Raw genomic sequence first — 16362 nt, 5'->3', positions numbered from 1 at the left:
CGTTGCTGCCCAAGATCTTCCCTTTGCAGGGAGAGGAGCTCTGGCTCCACCTTGTTTCCATCTCCTTAGGTTGTGACCAAGTAGCCCCTAAAGACTGCAATTCTTTCTTTCGGAGTCATAAAGTACTTCAACGGACAATTTCATCTTTTTCAGTTTGCCGGCCTCATCTGCTCACTTTCAGGATTTCAGAACATATCTCTTTGGGTCATACAGTAAGTGTGGGGAGGAATAACCAACACCACTTTTTTTTTTTTTTTATGAAACAGATTTATTGAGGTATAATTTACCTACCACAAAGTTCACTGATTTTAAGTGTACAGTTTGATGAATTTAGTAAATTTATACAATTGTGGGCTTCCCTGGTGGCGCAGTGGTTGAGAGTCCACCTGCCGATGCGGGGGACATGGGTTCGTGCCCCGGTCCGGGAGGATTCCACATGCTGCGGAGCGGCTGGGCCCGTGAGCCATGGCCGCTGAGCCTGCGCGTCCGGAGCCTGTGCTCCGCAACAGGAGAGGCCACAGCAGTGAGAGGCCCGCGTACCGGAAAAAAAAAAAAAAAATGTATACAGTCGTGCAACCATCACTACAATCCAGTTTTAGAACATTTGCACCACGCCAAAGTCTCCTGGTGCCCATTTAGAGCCAACTTCCTGCCTTAGTCTCAGGCAACCACTGATCTACTTTCTGTTTCTAGAGATTTGTCCTCTTTAGAAATATCTTACAAATGGGATCACATAATATTTCCTCTTTTATGTTGGCTTCTTTAACATATTTTTCGAGATCCATCCATATTGTTGCAGATAACAGTAGTTTGTTCCTTTTTATTGCTGAATAGGATTTTACTAGATGGCCATACCACATTTTGTTTATCCATTCATCTATTGATGAAGAGTTGGGTCATTTCCACCTTTTAGCTATAGTGAATAATGCTGCTGTGAACATGGGTATAGAAATATCTCTTTGGGTCCCTGCTTTCACTTCCTTATTTTTTTTTTTTTTAATAAGAAGAAAAATTTTATTTCAAATAGGTTCAGTCGTATGTGTGCTACAGCAATGGCTGGTTGTAGCAGTTTCCTTTCAAACCTTCATTGATGTATAAATTAGACATTATTTGGGAATGATTAATTTCTGGTAAAATGTAGATTCAATCCAACATCATGCCAATTTTTACTTTTATTGTAGACCTTATTTTAGTACTAGAGGTTAAATTTTCATCACCAAAAAATGATAATAATCTTACAGCTACTCCTAAGGTAATGATCTGTCCTCACTGTTGCTTTGAAAATATACCCCTAGGTTGTTAAGAGAAATTACGACTTCATCCAAATCTGTTATTTAATTCTTCAGTCATCATCTACTGTTGGTTTGATTGTCAACTCCTCTTCTTATTTGACGCCAACCAGCTAAACGCCACTGTTTCTCAACTCTTCGGCTAAGGGCAATTTTTCTCCTACTTCTGTGATTTTGCCCAAATCAGCCTTGACTGCACTAACTCTTCCTCCTGTCGACAGGGATCCTATGTCCACCATAAGCACTTCATTCTTAGATAGCTTTTGCTGCTTTCTTGTCTCCTTCAGTGCGTACACCTAGAAGCCGTCTAAGCAGGAAATAGGAAATTTCCAGTCTGTGAAGATCTCAGGTAAAGCTCCTACTGCACCAAGTACCTGCCCCACCATTCTGTCAGCCTGGCACAAAGTGGGGTTAATTTTTGTTCCAGCTCCAATAAGCCCTCCTGGAGTGGCATACTGAAGTTCATTATGCTCTGCGAAAAGCAATACAATTTTGGAAAAGGTGGGTTTTCACATGAGTTTTCCTTCACTATTTTTGGAACAATACCAGGTCTGACTTCTATCTCCTGGCCCACCTTTAATACTCCTTTTAGAATACTACCACCATCTACATCCCCCTTAAGGTCATCAACTTCACAGCCAGGTTTGTTGACATCAAAGCATCTAATAACAAGTTGGAGTTCTGAAGTAAAGTCTCTTGGGGGTACTGGAATTTTCTTTACTATGTACTCACAGACAACTTCAATATTGTATTTTAGCTGAGCAGAAATTAGAATAATAGGAGGTCCTTCTGCTACTGTACCTTGTACAAATGCAAGGATCTGTTCATACTGTTCTTTAGCCTGGCTTTCTTTTACCAAATCAATTTTATTTTGTAGAATCAAAATATGCTTCAGTTTCATGATTTCTATAGCAGTCAGGTGTTCAGAAGCTGTGGCTGAGGACAAGACTCGTTTCCAGCTATCAATAGAAGAGTTGCATCCATCACTGTGGCACCATTCAGCGTAGTAGCCATCAAACTATCGTGGCCAGGACAGTCAACAAAGGAAACATGTCTGACTAATTTGAAGTTCCCTTTGGCTCCTGGAATGTCTGTAGGAAACTCATCGGGTGTACTACTTCCACAGGATCTATAACATTCTGGCTGAGGACAACTTGGGTCGTCAAGCTTATAAATCTTAGCATTAGCATAGCCAAGTTTGATTGTAATATTATTTTCTAGTTCATTTTTGAACCTGACAGAGTGAACTCCAGAAATAGCTTTTACAACTGTAGATTTCCCGTGAACTACATGACCAATTGTACCTATATTAATTGTGGCCTGTCTGCTTATAACTTCATGTGAAAGTGGCGTCAACTTGGTAACATCCAAAGTGGAGAGATCTTGCCAAGAAACGCGTGGCTGCACTAACGTCACACCAGCCTCGCCCCACCGCCATCTTGCCTAGAGAGCTCACTTCTTTTGAGTATATATCTAGAAGTGGAATTACTAGATCACATGGTAATTGTATTTAATTTTTTGAGGAATGCCATACCGTTTTTTAATAGCAGTTGTACCATTTTACATTCCCACCAGCAATGCACAAAGGCTCCAATTTCTCCATGTTCTTGCCAACACTTTTTTTTTCTGCTTTTTAAAGATTTATTTTATACAGGACATCCTAATGGGTGTAAAGTGGTATCTCATTGTGGTTTTGATTTGCATTTCTCTAATGATTAGTGATATTGAGCGTCTTTTCAAATGCTTATTGGCCATTTGTATATTTTCTTTGGAGAAATGTCTATTCAAGTCCTTTGCCAATTTTTTAATTGGGGTGTTTGTGTTTTTGTTGTTGAGTTGTAGGAATTCTTCATATATTCTGAATATCAATCCTTTATCAGATATATGATTTCCAAATATTTTCCCCTATTCCATAGGTTTTCTTTTCACTCTGTTGATAATGTTCTTTGATGCACAAAAATTTAAATTTTTGATGAAGTCCAACTTATCTATTTTTTCTTTTGTTGCCTGTGTTTTTGATGACATAGACAAGAACTCATTGCCAAATCCAGTGTCATGAATATTTCTCCCTACGTTTTCTTCTAAGAATTCTATAGTTTTAGTTCTTTCATTTAGGTCTTTCATCTATTTGAGTTAATTTTGGTATATTGTGTAAGGTAAAGAACTTCATTCTTTTTCATGTGGCTGTTTTCCCAGCAACATTTGCTGAAGACTGTTGAATGGTCTTGGCCTCTTTGTCAAGAGTCATTTGCGCACATGCTAGGGTTTATTTCTGGGCTCTCTGTTCTATTCCTTTGGTCTATATGTCTGTTTTTATGCCAGTGCCACACTGTTTTGATTATCGTAGCTTTGTAGTATGTGTTGAAATCAGGATGTGTGAGACCTTCTCCAACTTTGTTATTCTTTTACAAGATTGTTTTGGCTTTTCAGGGTCCTCTAAGATTCTATATGAATATAGGATGATTTTTTCTATTTCTGCAAAAACATTGTTGGGATTTTAATAGATTGCCCTGAATCTGTAGATGGCTTTGAGTAGTACTGACATCTTACCAATATTAAGTCTTCTAATCCATGAACAGGGGCATCTTTCCATTTCTGTGTCTTCTTTAATTTCTTTCAGCAATGTTTTGTAGCTTTTAGTATACAAGTCTTTTGCCTCCTTGGTTAAGTTTATTCCTAAGTATTTCATTCTTTTCAATGTTATTGTAAATGAAAATGTTTTCTTCATTTCTTTTTCAGTTTGTTCATTGTTAGTGTATGGTAATGCAACTGATTTTTGTATTCCCTTCATAACTTTTAAGACATTGATCCACCATCATTTGACATCTAGGATTTCTTTTGAGAAGTTTGATCCATCCTGATTCCCATTTCTTTATATGCACCTGTTCCCTCCACCTCTACCTTGACCTATGGACTTTTTATGGATTATCTCTTTATCTTATTGTTTGAAATTTCACAATGACCTTCCTAGATGTGGATTTTTTTTTCATTCACTATGCTAGTCACTTGGAGAACCCTCATGTCCTTTAGTTCTATAAAATTGTATTTAATTTTTCCATCAATAATTTCCTTCCAGTGAATTTTTCTCTTCTATTCTTATGAAATTCTTAGTATTTGGATTCTTATTCTTTGGGTTTACAGCAAGTCTTCAGATCTTTTCTACTTCTATTTTCTACTTTTTTTTTTTTTTTTTTTGGCCATGCTGCATGGCATGCAGGATCTTAGTTCCCCGACCAGGATCAAACCCATGCCCCCTGCAGTGGAAGCTTGGAGTCTTAACTGGACCTTCAGGGAAGTCCCTCTATTTGCTACTTTATTGTCATTTAGTTATAATTTATGGGAGACTTCCTTACTTTTTAAATTTTAATCCTTTTGAATAATGTTATTTTGGTTATCAATTTTAATTTCTAAGAGCTGTTTCTTGTTTTCAAGTTGGGCATTAATAGCACTAATACCTTTTAAATAGCATTTTACTTTTGCTTTATGGATGAAAAAATCATGTTATCTTTCTGAGAATATTATGGCCTTATCTATTTTCCTTCCAAATTCTTTTTCTCATGTTTACTTTCCATTGTATCTTCTATGAAAAGGATTTCCTTAAGGGTCTGATAATTTCCTTAAAGCTCTTTGTCTATGTTTAATTGGAGTTGTTTTTGACTGGGGGAGGGGATTTACTGGGGGAGGAGGATCAGGTTGCCAGTGACTCTTTTCACTGTATCCCTCTAGTGTCAGTATGTTGGGGGTCTTTTTTTTCCCTACCAGAGAAGTGCCATCCAGTCTCCTGCTTTAGAATTCTGTTGATGTGTGTGAGGGTGTACTTGGCTGCTTGCATTTTGGAAACAGAACAGGAAAGGGTGGAGGGTCCTTCATATGTAAAGAGTAGACTTTCATGGAATTCTCTTATTTTCACTATTTGCCTAGCTCTTGAGCTTTGATGAACCCATCTTCCTGAATTTAGAATCTCCTTGGTTTAATTTTTTTTCAGAGAAAAGACTTCTAGCTTCCTTGAGTAATAGGGAAGGCAGATGCTTGGCTGCTCATGTTGGTGAGGACTCCTGGGAAGTCCATGTGTTCTGAATACAGACTTTCAATCATTTCCCTTCTTTTCACCCCAACTCCCACATCCACAGGTTTGTTGGCTGGAAGTTTGCATGCAAGCTTGGCAACACCACAACACTTTGAATGTATTGATTTTGTATTTAATATCTGGTGAGGCAAGTCTCTCCTCACTCTTCTGAATTCTCTTGGCTAGTCTCAGACACTTATTTATTTATATGAATTTAAAAAAAATCATGGAAAAGAATCTAAAAAAGAATACATATACATTATGTATAACTGAATCACTTTGCTATACACCTAAAACTAATACAACATTGTAAATCAACTATATTTCAATAAAAATTAAAACAAACAAAAAATTACAAAGCATTTCTATAGATGTGTACAGATCAACACGAATTTTATAATAATTTAATTTAGTTTCCTAAATAACCCTGTTGGGGTTCTAGTTGAATTCTTATTCATTCTTGTATTTCTAGTGCCTTGCACAGGGCCTGGATCACGTTAGGCTTTCAAAAAACAACTGTTAAATGGAAATAAACCTTTGATTCCAGTGCCTGCGCTCTTTCTGTTACACCGTCCTGTCTGATTTGTGCACAGATCACAGAGTCAGCCGGAAGCAGAACCAGAAGAACTCAGGTGTCATAACTCACCATCTAGCACTCTTTACACCGCATTTGTACCTGTAAAACACTTCTGAACAGTTACACACAGCCCAGCACAAAGGAATGCGCCAGAGTGAACGGAAGGTCATAAGCCCATAGGAGACAAAGTGTTTTAAAATCCTGAAGAAATATCTCTGCCTGGGTCAACCTGTCCCACCAGCATCACAAGCTTCGGTGTGGAGGAACAGGAAGGACAGGTAATGCCCGACAGGTACATTTATGTAGGGGCAGATGGAATGTTATCAAATTTATTTATGTTTTCCCATAGGAGGAGCTGTATTTCAATGGCATGAATATGAGTGCAAAAATAGGATGGTTTATCTGCCACGTCTGATCCATGTGGAGTTTAAGTCGTAAAGTTTATTAGTGCCCCTGATTTAATATGACACATTTCCAGTGCAAATTGCTCTGAGATCATCGTGTTCATAAAATATGACAGAAATCTTTTAAGTGTAAGCATAAGTTCTGAATTAATTTAATAACCCAGTCTGGAAAGAGGCACATGGTTTAAAACATACCATTATGCACTGGACTCCTGCTTTCCTCTTCTAGCCCGCCCCCCCCCCCGCTTCTCGTGCCACTTTTGAAAAGCCCTTCTTCGTGTCTTGAGTCAGCCGGCCTCTTCCCAGAGCTCAGGGTTTTGCCTTCTCAAGGAGGTTTGGAAGGAGATGTATTAGCATGGCCAAGGTGAGGGGGTCCGTCCTTCTGTATCCTGGGGGCCCTGAGCACAGCTGGTTTTAGTTTTTAATGGTACCCACCCAAGAGAATGATTTACCGCCCTTAGTGGGCTGGGTGGTGCGTTGGAGTGCCAGCAGGCAAATCATAACATTGGAAGGTCACGGTTGCAGGGGGTGTGAATGCGCCCCCCTTATCTTTCCAGATGGGAAAAAAATTACAGCACCAGGACACATGCCCCGACTCTCAAATGCACATGACATCACAGTGTAAATTGTGAAATGTAAGGCTCTTTATCTCGTGGCAGTGTAAAACAAAACAAAATTTTCACCGCGACAAAAAATAGAATAAAGAAAAGCTAGGAGCCCTTTGGTATAACTCGACCAACAGGATATTCAGCCTTCCATCTCGTGGACAGACCGGTGACACCATGTCAGAGAAATCTGAGACCCATACTCACCACTCATGCTCAGATATTGCAGGGCCTGGGCTTACTCCATGCTCACTTGCTAACTCACTTCCTGGGCAATCCTGTCTTTTTTCTGGACCATGGGGTTGCCCTTTGCACTGCCAAAGGAGGCTGGGACCCTGCGCTGGGGGGGACCCTGGGCCCTCCCTAGACGAGCTCTGGGGCAATCCTCTGGTTTGTTCCTAATTCAGCCTCCAAGCAGAGCCTGGAAGGGCCACCCGAGTGCCCAGTGATGAGACCTCTTTCCTGGTTGTGCTTCCGAGACGAAAACAGGGCAACGTGCTCCAAGTGCATCAGCTCCTCCCAAGTGGTTGCCAGCAGCTCAGAAAGGATGCTCTGCCACGGTCTGAATTTTGCTTGAGGGGCACCATGGAGGGTGAATATCATTCTTCTTTCAGGTTTCTGCCATCACCTCTAGAAACTGCCAATAGCAAGAGCTCAAAGTGGGTTTTAGCAAGAGATCCCACATCATTCCTTCTAGGGAGAAGCTTTTTTTTCTCAGAGCCCGGCTCAAGTCCCACGTGCTCCATAAAACTGTACCCCCAAAAACCAGCCAACAGTGTGATGTCTTTCTTCATCGGCCTCCCATTGCCTTCATTACTTAAAATATACCATTTGCTCTCAGTGATATTCCCATTGGCTCTTTCACTGTGCATTGTCTTGTTCTGTTTTCTGATTACTTCTTGTGGGTAAGTCTCGTCACCCAGCCAGGCTATAAATGCCAACCCCTGTCCAGGGGCTTGCAGTGTTGGGGAGGGTGGTCCTCGGTGAATTCATGCTTATTTGAATCAGAGAGAAAATTGGAGTCTGGGCTGTGGGCTGAGGGCTGAGACTGGGTGTGTGCCAGCCTTCCTGAGGAATGGGGGGGCACCCCCCCGGGCAGAGTCTGTGGAGCCTGGACACAAGGAAGTCCTTCCCTCCAGTTTCCAAGCCTCCCTTTGCACCCATACCTGTTCTCAGGACCCCTGGCCTCTGTCCTTTTCTCCTTGCTTCTCTCTCCAGCTACAGCACTTAGGTCCCCCATTGCCTTGTGTCTGAAATCCAAATCCCTCAAAAGTCAGCTCCACGGTCATCTTTTCCAGAGAGTGTGGCCCAGTCCCTCAGCTGAAAGTTCCCTTTCCCCTCGCTGAACCCCACTGGCATCTATTTTCATCTCTTTGATGGTACTGTTCAGTTTCTCTTTTTAGTTATTATATTTGTGCATGAACTTCCTTTTTTTTTTGTATTAACTTTTCTACTGTTGCTGCAACAAACGACCGCAAACTTAGTGGCTTAAAATAACACAAAAGTATTACTTTACAGGTCTGAAGGTTAGGAATCCAACATAGGTCTCACTGGGCTAAAATCAGCGTGTCTGTGTTCCTTCTGGAGGCGCAAGTGGAGAATCAATTTCCTCGCCTTCCCCAGCTTCTGGAGGAGGCCCACATTCCTTGGTTTGTGGCCTCTTCCTCCATCTTCAAAGCCAGCAACATTGCCTTTTTCTGGACCCTTCTTCCATTGTTACATCTCTCTTTTACCACAGCTGGGGAAGCTTCTACCATTTTAAGGATTCACATGATGGTTTGGGTCCACCCGGATAATCCAGAAGAATCTCCCCATTTCAAAGTCCTTAACTTCAATCACATCTGCAACCTTAATTCCCTTTGCCATGCGATGTAACATATTCACAGCTTCCGGGGATTAAGACAGGGACATCTTTGGGGGAAGGCATTATTGTGTTTATCACATCTCCCTTACACCAAGAGCTCCTTTTGGCTTTTCATTAAGTATTTTTCAAAATTCAATTAAGTGCCGGGCACTGCTCATGGAGCAGCGATACAGAGAGCACTGAGACATAATCTCTAGCCTCAAGAAGTTTAGAACCTGGTAAGACAGACGCAGAAACAATTACAAGACAGTGTGACACGTGCCATAGTGGAGCTGAGTGCAGACAGTAGAGGTAGCCCAGAGGAGGGGTAGATGGCTTTTTCTGGAGTAAATAGTGGAGAGCTGGTCAGGGAAGACCTCACCAAGAAAGTGACAACTGACCAGGTTCTGAAACAGGGTCCAGGTTCACCAGGTGGATGGCCAGGTGGGCTGGAGAAAGGTATTCTAGGGTGGAGCAGGCACACAGCATGTATGTGAGGTAGCATGGTCTTTGGAGGGATATCACACATGGTTTTGAGCTGCTGTGGCATTAGGTGTGGGGAGAGGGAAGCCAGTCTGGAGAGGCTGGTGGGAGATGGATCCCAGGAGGTCTTTCATGCCAAGAAGCTTGGATTCTATAGTTGTAGGAAATGGGGAGGTCTTCAATGGCCTTAGGGAGAATTATATGTCAGAGAGGTTGGTGAAAACCATAAGGGAACAGTGACACAAGGCAAGAGAGAGAAGAATTTCGGAAAGGAGTGATGCATCAACAGTGTGAACATTGGAAGGAGGTTGGGTCACCAGAAGAATGAGTCCCATCATTGGGTTGGAGAGTGAGAGATTTCTGGTGACCTCACCGGAAGAGGTTTCCACGGAGAGGTGGGGGCAGAGGCAGCCTCCAGTGGACTGAGGGGTGACTGGGAGGTGAGGAAGGGAAAACACGTGGTAAAACCAACTTGGCCAGGAAAGGGAGGAGAGCCCTGGGGTGATAGCTAGCGACAGTGGTCCCAGGGAGATTTTGCTGGTTGGATCTACATCAGCTGGAGGTCACCAGCTGCCCCCAAGTACCCATCCCAGTGTCAGACATGTTGTAGATACTCAATAATGGTGTGAAGAATGAATGCATCATGCACATTTCCTGGAAGAGGCTGAAGCAACATCACAGATTTGCTCACCGAGGATTCTTCACTGTCCAGGGGCATTCTTGGAAGCAGCTGAAGTCACGAGCTCTGTTCCTAATCACGTGCTTTCCTGAAGCCCGAAAGGCACCCGGCCAGGGTGTCAACACCTCAGGTCACACCACATCACACAGAGCCTCATTTGACTTTCAGGCTGATGTCAGCGTTTTCTTACCTTGCTGAGAAGCTCAACTTGAAGATGACATTAATTTACATTTGCCCATTTTCAAATAATGCATTCCAGATCTGAGCCGGCAGCAACGACTCAGAGGGAGATGCTGGCATTTCCTGGATGGAAAAACCTCTTCCCTGTATGCGGGAGACTGTGTGTGTTTTCAGGACATTCCTTGGGAAACGGTCCACCAGTTTCTCAGGGAGCGTAATCCCATTTAACACCAGGGAGCCATGCAGGAAAAGAGACTCATCCTTTATCACCAGGAGGTGATGGAATTGTGATGAAGATGGCATGTTATGGGCTCCTCAGTTTCAGAAATGCCTCTTCTCAAGGTTAAAAATATTTCCCACATAGAGCTGGGCATGTACCCCAGCCAGCGTGTGGGGAAACAGGATTCCTGCAGAGCTGGGCATTGAGGTCCAAGACCTTGGTCACGGGGAGAGAGTGATGGCTCAGTTGCTGGGATACCCACCCAGGTCCAGGTGCAGGATGAGCCCTCCTGAGAAGACGTGCATGTTCCCGGTGCCTTGGTTTCCCACCTGTGACCTTTGTGTGGGCGTGGGTGATGGGGATGTATGTGAAGTTCTTTGATATTCGTGAATGTGCGGTTTCCCAAACCCAATTCTCCTCACAGCATTCCAGCCTTGGCTTTGATCACTGCCTTCCCTCTCTGTGTCCCTCTAAGACTGTCCTCATAACCTTGTCCCTTCTCCCTGCTTCTCTTTCTGCCCTGCAGCACCAGCAGGATGAACAGCTTCTTCCTTTGTGCTCCTGTTTCAGCTCTATTATTTTGTCCCCATCATTGTTTGGTGTGTCTACCTTGATCCCTAAGCTGCGAGGCTCTGGGTCCTATTTAACTCAGGAACTTCAGTGTCAGCACAGCACTCGAGACCTAGCACGTTCACTCTATAGATGAATGAACCTATGAAGAGTCCATGGCTACCCATCCTTCAAGGCCCCCCACCTCACTTTCTATTGCCTTTTGCTCAATTTCTTCCAGAATGATGCTCTCTCAATTCTTGCCCTTGGTTCAACCAGTATCTCCTGAACACCTATTATGGTATTTGGTGTTGGGAGTAAATTTGACTAGATGCCTGTCCTCAAGACATTTAATGAATAGTTGAGAATTTAGATAGGTTAATCAACAATTGAGTGAGACAGATGGTGTTATGGAGAAACAGTTGCAGAATAATAAAGGCTGTTTTTAATAACCTTCGAAAATTTATTTTAGTGAAGGTTTTATCACTTTGATGCTAAAATGAAATTTTAATGGAGCTGAATGTAAAACCCTGAATTTGCTATTTTGTTGCATCATAGATTAAACATTTTTTTCTAAATTAGAAGATAATGTGTTTATTGTAGAAATTCAGAAAAACATAAAAGAGTAAAGGAGAAATAAAATTATTAACCTACACTCAAGGATAACTGCTGTTAACTTTTGGGTACATTTCCTTCTAGCCTACTTATCTATCTATAAGTGTCCTTTTTTTTTTGAAAAACATGACATAAAACTGGAATTCTGAAAGTTTTCATTCCTTTTTCCTCTTTTATTACAAACACTTTATCATTAAATACTATGAAATGATTATCAATGACTATGTGATATGACTGTGTCATGGTTAAGACAAAATCTATTCTTTGCTTTGGATTTAGACTGTTTCCAGTTTTTCTTTATTATAATTAGTAGGAAAATTTTTGTACGAAAACCTGTGTTATTTATCTGTTTTCTTCCTTTTGGGATATTCATCTTTTTTCCTATTGATTTTTCAAAACCCCTTTATGTATTAAGAGCATCCATCTTCTGACATATCTATGAAAAATATATTTCCTGGTGTGTCTTTTAATTTTGCTTAGTATCAGATTTTTAAAGCCAGAAAGGATCTCTGAGGAATTTAAAGCTAACTCTTTCCTCTTAAAAGCAAGAAAACTAAAGCCAAAATATTTAAGTGACTTCCAAATGGCTCCTAGACTTGGTCACAGAGCATTCCTAGAACCCAGGACCCTGGGCTCTTGGTGTCCAAAACTCACAGTGTTTTCTCCAGCATCACATCAGTACTGATTGTACATGGCTGTTCTTTGCCTTCCAATGGCTTAATTTGTGTTGGTTTTGCCTTCCTACCTGGAGGGCAGGGATGGTCTCTTACGCCTGTTCTCTATCTACCTTATCTAGTGCCCCATAGCCTTCCCCTGCTTCCTGCACAAGGCTTAGCACATGGATAGGAATGGAGTGGTTGCTTAATAAATACTTGTTAGTTAATACACTGTTTATTTTTTATTGAGGTATAGCTGATTTACAATGTTATATTAGTTTCAGGTGTACAACGTAGTGATTCAATATTTTTATAGATTATGCTCCATTTAAAGTTATTATAAAATATTGGCTATATTCCCTGTGCTGTACAATGTATCCCTGTAGCTTATTGGTTTTATACATAGTAGTATGTACCTCTTAATCTCATATCATGCCCCTCCACCATCCCTCTTTCCACTGGTAACCACTCATTTGTTCTCGGTACCTGTGAGTCTGTTTCTTTTTTGTTATATTCATTCATTTGTTTTATTTTTTTAGATTACACATATATGTGATAACATACAGTATTTGTCTTTCCCTGTCTGACATACTTCACTAAGCAATACCTTTAGGTCCATCCACATTGTTGCAAATGGCAAAATTTCATTCTTTTTTATGGCTGAGTAATATTCCACTGTGTGTGTGTGTGTGTGTGTGTGTGTGTGTGTGTGTGTGTGTATCACATCTTCTTTATCATTCATCTGTTGATGGACACTTAGGTTGCTTCCACATCTCTGCTATTGTAAATAATGCTTCTATGAACATTGGGGTGCATGTATCTTTTCGAATGAGTGTTTACTTTTCTTTAAATATATACCCAAGAGTGGGATTGCTGGATTATATGGTAGTTCTGTTTGTAGTTTTTTTAAGGACCCTCCATACTGTTTTCCATAGTAGCTGCACAAATTCTTTTTTTTTTTTTGCGGTATGCAGGTCTCTCACCATTGTGGCCTCTCCCGTTGTGGAGCACAGGCTCCGGACGCACAGGCTCAGCGGCCATGGCTCACGGGCCCAGCCGCTCCGCTGCATGTGGGATCTTCCCGGACCGGGGCACGAACCCGTGTCCCCTGCATCGGCAGGCGGACTCTCAACCACTGCGCCACCAGGGAAGCCCTATTTGTAGGCTTTTTGATGATAGCCATTCTGACGGGTGTGAGGTGATATATCATTGTGGCTTTGATCTGCATTTCTGTTGATTAGTGATGTTGAGCAGAATACACTGGTTTTTAAAGAGGTACCAATAATGATAACACAAAGTATCTCATTGGATGCTTTCAACAAATCTGTGAAAGGCAAAGCTGACACGGCCATCCCTGTGTGATGGATGAGGAAAGTGAGGATCAGAGAATTTAAGGGACTTATTCATGATCTCACAGCTAGACCACGGCAGAACCAGGACTGCAGTAAATTTCTCCTGACTTCAAACACGTAGTTGTCTCTGCTATACTGAGCTCTTCCTCACGCAGGCTCCCTTGCTCCTGCCCCAAACCCCCAACTGGGGCAAAGGGTGGGCAGTTGTTTCTGATGCTCGGATGGGTTGAAGAGGAAGCTGGAGGCCTATGGTCACCCCTTGTCATACCAGGAGAATGGAGCTAGGTCTTGACAGGGTTTCTGAATTGAAGAACGAGAAGCCTGTGAAGAGGTGCCAGTATGGTTGGCGTAAAGGCATCAAGTTAAACTTGGCCTCGGTTTTGTTTTGCTTTTTTCATTTTTCTTACATTGAGGTAAAATACATATAAACATGAGATGAATCTTTTAAAGTGAACAGTTCTGTAGCGTTTGGTAATTCACAATATTGTGTGGCTACCACATTTATCTACTCCCAAACGTTTTCATCACCCCAGAGCAAACCTGTCCCCAGTGAGCAGCCACTTCCCACTCTCCCCTCCCTCAGCCCCTGCCCATCACTCAGCTACTTTCTGTCTCTCTGGATTTACCTCTTCTGGACATTTCATAGAAATGGAGCCATACCACATGTGACCTTTGTGCCTGGCTTCTTTCACTTAGCATAATGTGTTCAAGGATTGTCCACGTGTAGCAGGTGTCAGTCCTTTGTTTCATTTTTTATGCCCGAATGATATTCCATGGTATAAATATGCCAGCGTTTGTTTATCCATTTGTCTGTTGATGGACATTTGGGTTGTTTCCACACGGCCTGGGTTTTGAGGGCCAGGGCCCCTGAGAGTCAGAATCCCTCAGATTATCCTAAAACCAACCCTATATCGACTCTACCCCAATGTGTGTTTGAAACTGCTTTTCTCCATGGGAGGCTCAGGGACCTCTTTTGGCTTTTAAAGTGACTCCAGATGGAGATTCCGAGTTGCAGAGCTGTGGGTCCAGGGAAGGAGCTCGCTTTTGGGGATTCCGAGGTCCTGGTGCAGTGGCTGCAGTGACAGGGCAGAGACGCCCCTCTGCTCCCCGCGGGCAGGACAGGGGCTGCCTGCAATCACCTCTCTCCTGCACTTCGTTAACAGCTTCAATTAGCCCAGGAGCCAGCGATGCTTCATCAACTGCCTGGATCGGCAGCAAAATTAAGCCGTCACGTTTATGAACTGCCCGGCGAGCTCTGGGAGGAATTCTGCATATTTTATATTTAATAACTTGCCGCTCGTTTTTATTTATAATGTTAATAATGATTTGGGGGGGTTGCTCTGGGAGAGAGCAGGAGGGAGAGAGAGAGAGAGAGAGAGAGACATGGCGACTTCGACACAGAGAGATGGCAGGGCTTGTGACAAAGTGGAGACCGCTCTTACCTCTGTCATCACCTGCCCCTGACCCGCCCTACCCCACAGTGGTGAGGGGCGGCCCTCCAGTGACAGGCAGCAGGGGCTTTTCCGACCTCGCAGAAAATGCTCTCTGCCTGGAGCCTAATGACCAGGAGCCAGCGAGGCATCCTGTGTGTGCGGGCAGCCTCTCTGGGCTCACTCTTACTGTGTCCATCCTCTGACGTGGCGAGTGGGGTCCAGGGGCCCCGTGGGCTTTAGGCGGGCCAGTCCACAGAGTGGGGCTTCCCCTCTCCACCCTCAGGTCTGCCTCACTAGCTTCCCCTATGGCCTGTCCATGGGTGGATCAGACTGGGCGAAGGAAGTGAGGAAGTGGGAGCCCCTGGCTCCAGGAAATATTTCACAGTGTACCTGCATCGTTGGAGAGCCCCTTAGCATCTTTCAAAATGAGTGTTTTAGCGACTCCTAATTTTTGGTTAACTTTTTCTTTTATATTGGAGTAGAGATGATTAACAATGTTTGGTAGTTTCAGGTGCGCAGCAAAGCGACTCAGCCATGCATATATATGTATCCATTCTCCCCCAGACTCCCCTCCCATCCAGGCTGCCACACAACATTGAGTTCCCTGTGCTCTACAGTAGGTCCTTGTTGGTCCATTTAAAATATGACAGTGTGTACATGTCAGTCCCAAACTCCCTAACTATCTCTTCCCCGCATGCTTCCCCCCTGGTAACCATAAGTTTGTTCTCTAAGTCTGGGAAGTGACTCTTCGTTTGGATGTAAGGAAACTAAGGTCCAGAGGGGCCAAGTGACTTTCCCAGGTCACCAGCTGGTTGGCAATGGCACACAGGGGCGTGGGAAGGGCATCCAATTTCCTGTTTTGGGTTGGGTAGTGGGGAGGCTGGGCATCTCAGGTCACCCCGCCTGGGTTCAGGGCTCAGCTCCGCCCCTGAGTACCCATGGGTACTTGGGCAAGTTCTCTGGCTCCTGGGTCTCAGTATGTGTCTCCATAACCCAGGAATAATCAGAATCTCCATCTCACGGGATTGCTGGGAGATTTTCTCAAGATCACATTCGTGAAAGTACTTTGTAAACTATAAATCACTGCGCATATATTTATCCGTCACCTGCTGCTGGGAAGGCCCTCTGGCCTGTGGCATAGCTGGGTGGATTTCAGGGCAGGGCTTTGCAGCTCTTTTCGGGGAAAGAGCTAACTGGTAACTGTCTTAGACTTGGCGTGTCTTCTGGTTTCTGTTGAGACTACAACTGGGGCTCCTTATCCACTGGGTTCCGCGTCCTCAGAGATGGAAAATATTTGGAGAATAGATTCCAGAAAGCTCCCAAAAGCAAAACTTGAATTTGTCACACACAGGCAGCTCTTTATGTAGCATTTACATCGTACCAGGTATTATAAATAATCTAGAGATGATTT

The 16362-nt window shown here is 43.1% G+C and overlaps 1 pseudogene; it reads right to left on the bottom strand.

Annotated features, from left to right (window-relative positions):
* Positions 1-249: 249 nt before the first annotated feature.
* LOC149744449 (eukaryotic translation initiation factor 2 subunit 3, X-linked pseudogene) overlaps positions 250-16362 on the bottom strand; it is a 70035-nt pseudogene continuing 53922 nt past the window's right edge.

Source organism: Delphinapterus leucas, chromosome 21, assembly GCF_059928025.1.
Source record: "Delphinapterus leucas isolate spDelLeu-1000000601 "Yukka" chromosome 21, BTC_Dleu_Yukka2, whole genome shotgun sequence".
Classification (NCBI taxonomy): domain Eukaryota; kingdom Metazoa; phylum Chordata; class Mammalia; order Artiodactyla; family Monodontidae; genus Delphinapterus; species Delphinapterus leucas.
Note: the sequence above shows the minus strand (reverse complement) of the source record. Positions and strands in the feature narration are given on the sequence as shown.